The sequence below is a fragment of the Dipodomys ordii genome, unplaced genomic scaffold (assembly GCF_000151885.1).
Source record: "Dipodomys ordii isolate 6190 unplaced genomic scaffold, Dord_2.0 Scaffold107, whole genome shotgun sequence".
In the NCBI taxonomy this organism is placed as follows: Eukaryota; Metazoa; Chordata; class Mammalia; order Rodentia; family Heteromyidae; genus Dipodomys; species Dipodomys ordii.
The window spans coordinates 3,526,971-3,531,072 of NW_012267323.1; the positions used below are offsets into that span (position 1 = coordinate 3,526,971).

Genomic DNA, 4,102 nt, shown 5'->3' on the forward strand with positions numbered 1-4,102 from the left:
TTTTTTTTTTTCCCGTCAGTCCTGGGACTCAGGACCTGGGAACTTAAGCTACAGGGTCACTCCAGGCTTTTTCTGCTTATGTGATACTGAGGAACTGAACCCAGGGCTTCATCCATGCTAGGCAAACATTCTACCACTAAGCCACATTCCCAGCCCTTCTTTCTTTCTGTCAGTTGTGGGGCTTGAACTCTGGGCTTACACACTGTCCCTGTGCTCTTCAGCTCAGGTGAGTGCTCTACCGCTTGAGCCACAGCGCCACTCCTGTTTTCTGGTAGTTAAATAGAGATAAGAGTCTCACAGAGGTTGGCTTTAAACCGCAATCCTCAGATCTCAGCCTCCTGAGTAGCTAGGATTTCAGGTGTGAGCCACCGGTGCCTGGCTTATTTAATTTCTTGAGACCACGTCTTGCTACATAGCCCAGTCTGGCCTTGAATTTTTTTTTAAGAATGGCAGTAAAAATAGTATTTTATTCCACCCCCTTCCAACACTCCCCAGCCCCCAGCACGCTTTTTCCCTCTCATGCCCACGACAATGTTACAATCAGAAAAAAGTGTTTGTGGGGGTGGGGGAGGAGGCAGGATCTGGAGTGGGGGAGGGGACATGAGTAACAACAGTCAAATCACAAGAGGAATTTTTCAAAATAGGTTATTCCACTTAGTTGTCTTCCTCACCCTCTTCCTCAGGCTCTTGTTTCTGCTTCTCACCCTTTTCTTCTTCACCGAGATCTTCCTCATCATCGACCTTCCCATCATTATAGCCTTCTTTATCCTCCTCCTTCTCTCCACTCACGTCCTCCTGTTCCCCTTCCTCCTCCTCCTCCTCATCCTCCTCCTCCTCCTCGTCCAGGCCCTCCAAGTAGCCCTTGGAGTCGGGGGCCTCCTTGTCATCCCCATCGTAGCCGTCCAGGTACATGAGCGGCAGGAGGAGCTCAAACATGCTTTCTCTGTAGTCCTTCAGGTTGGTCACCTCGCAGTTGAAAAGGTCTAAGCTTTTAAGGTTCCCTAACTTCTTCAGTGTCTCCATCCTGCGGAGGTCTTTAATTTTTCTGCCACTTAAATTTAGATGCGTAAGGTTTGGACACTTTTCTGCCAATACTTTCAGGCCCCCTGTGATTCTGTTATTGCTTAGTTCAAGCTTAAGTTTGTTTAACCTTGGTTAAGTTTGTACCAGAGGTGAGGCCTATGTTGATAGCACTCAAGAATCCTAGTTCTTTGAACTCGTCTATGAGGCCCTGGGTTTTGCCTTCGTTCACCTGGCAGCTGTCCAAGACAAGCTCTAAATGAATCTGCTTGTCCATCTCCATCTTCCACGCTTGCTCGTTGCTCACTCTCTCTCTCTCTGCAGAGGCTCCTGTGCCAGCTAAATTCAATCAATAAACCCCGAACCTGTGGCCGGGCCTTTTAGGACTTTGAAGGCTCAACCAGCTCTGCTCAGTCCTCAAACCCCCAGCACCACGGCACACAAGAACCTGATCCTTTTTTTTTTTTTGCTATTCAGGACCTGGACACTGTCCCTGAGCTTCTTTGCTCCAGGCTAGCACTCTACCACTTGAGCCACAGCGCCACTAACAGCTTTTTCTGTGTATGTGGTACTGAGGAATCAAACCTGCTTCATGCATGCTTGGCAAGCACTCTATCACTACACCACATTCCTAGTCCATGGCCTTGAATTTTGGATCTTACTTCCTCTGCCCCTATCACAAACAAGTGGCTCCTTGTCACACACTCACACACACATATACACACACACACACTACTAGGATTACAGACTTGTGCTATGATAACTAGTTTAACTTGTTGTTGTGGGGCTTGAACTCAGGGTCTCAGCACTGTCTCTGAACTCTTGCTCAAGGCTACCATTCTATCACTTGTTAACTGGAGTTTCATGGACTTCTTTCCTGCCTGGGCTGCCTTTGAACTGCTATCCTCAGATCTCAGCCTCCTGAGTAGCTAATTACAGGTATGAGCCACCAGCACCTTGCTTAGTTTAATTTTGAGGTGGGCCATACTGGAGTTTGAACTCAGGGCTTTATACTTGCTAGACAAGTACTCTACCCCTTGAGCCAGGCTTCCAGTTCATATCCAATTGAACTTTTGGATAATACTCAGTAAAATGTGTTGGCTTAAAGATATACTCAAGAAAGCTGGGTGCCGGTAGCTCACACCTGTAATCCTAGCTACTCAGGAGGCTGAGATCTGAGGATAAGGGTTGTAAGCCAGCCAGGGCAGAAAAGTCTGTGAGACTCTTATCTTCAATGAACCATCAGAAAACTGGAAGTGGCGCTGTGGCTTAAGTGGTAGGGTGCTAGTCTTGAGCTGAAGAGCAGCGCCCAGGCCCAGAATTCAAGGCCCATGACAGACAAAAAAAAAGATAAACTCCAGACATTGGGGTACCTGTGGCTCATGCTAGCTACTCAGGAGGTTAAGACCTCAGAATCACGATTCAAAGCAGCTCAGACAGGAAAGTCCATGAGGCTCTTACCTCCAATTAATCACTAAAATGTCAGAAGTGGAGCTGTAGTTCACGTGGAAGAGCAGCAGCCTTGAAGGAAAAATAAAAAACAGGAAAAGTTTTGGGACAGTGATCAGGCCCGAGTTCAAGCACCAGGACTGCCACAAAAAAAAAAAAATACAAGCCAACGACAAAAAAAAAAAAAGGTGTCACAGCACACATCTATCTATCAATCGATCGATCGATACACACGTACAGCTATCAGGTTAGACTCCAACTTGAAATGCTTTTTTTGCTTTTCAACTGCTGAGATTACAAGTGTCCCACCACATCTGGATCAACATCTAAATAACTTATTCATGGTTATAGATATGATGGTAGACACTTGTTAAATCTTGGCACAGGGTGCCATACCCTTCCTGTTCAAACAAGGTGGCCACAAGCAGTAGTAAAATAAAATCTATTCAGCTGTAGAATGTCTCAGCACAAGAAAAGTAATCCATCTTACTCTTGGTGAGACTTGATCTGTTTTGCCTAGCACATTCTCTGATATCTAATCCTTGTATAACAGAGGTTAGAAATCACTGAGGAGAAAGGGGATATAGCTAGTAGTAGAAAGCTTATCTAGAATGTGCAGGGCCCTGGGTTAGATCTCCAACACTGCAAAGGAATAGAAATCATTGAGATGTTTACTTTTACTTGTTTTTAAATAGGGCATTGATACATGGTCCAGAATGGCCTCAAATTTTCTGTCCTCCCGCCAGTTTCCTGAGTGCTGGGATTATAGGACTATGCTACCACCGAGGCCAGAAAAAGTTGTTTTTGTTTTTTTTTTTAATCTGGTCAATCCTAAGGCTTGAACTCAGCACCTGGGTTCTATCCTAGAGTTTTTTGCTCAAGGCTAGTTAGTTAGTGTTCTACCACAGCTCCACTACCAGTTTTCTGATGGTTACGTGGAGATAAGAGTCTCATGGCTAGCATTGAGCTGAAGAGCTGAGGGACAGCGCCCAGGCCCAGAGTTCAGGCCCCATGACCCGACCCCCCCCCAAAAAAAAAAGAAGCCCAGGGACAGCATCCAGATCATGAGTGCAAGCCCCAGAACTGGCAAAAGAAAACAAAACAAAAAACAATATCTCATGGACTTTCATGCCCCAGCTGGCTTTGAACTGCAATCCTCAGATCTCAGCCTCCTGAGTAGCTAGGATTACAGGTATGAGCCACTGGCGCCCGGCTTGCCAGGCCAAATTTTAAGTGTACTGGGAGTTGAACTCAGAGCCTGGGCACTGTCCCTGAGCTGCTTCTGCTCAAGGCTGGCACTTGAGCCACAATGCCACTTCCAGGCTTTTCTGTTTATGTGGTACTGAGGAATCGAACCCAGGCTTCATGCATGCTAGGAAAGCACTTTACCACTAAGCCACATTCCCAGCCCTCTTTTTTTTTTTTTTTTGATTGGTTGTGGGGCTTGAACTCTGGGCCTGGGCGCTATCTCTCAGCTTTTCAGCTCAAGGCTAGAGCTTTGTCATTTGAGCCACAGGCTGGGCTAGCTTTGAACCGTGATCCTCAGATCTCAGCCTCCTGAGTTGCCCGGCTTTTTCTTCTGTTTTGTTTTTTTGGGGGGCCCGGTTGTGGGGCCTGAACTCTGGGCCTGGGT

The 4,102-nt window shown here is 46.6% G+C and overlaps 1 pseudogene; it reads right to left on the reverse strand.

Annotated features, from left to right (window-relative positions):
• Nucleotides 1-580: 580 nt before the first annotated feature.
• Nucleotides 581-1,303, reverse strand: LOC105994513 (annotated as a pseudogene).
• Nucleotides 1,304-4,102: the final 2,799 nt, after the last annotated feature.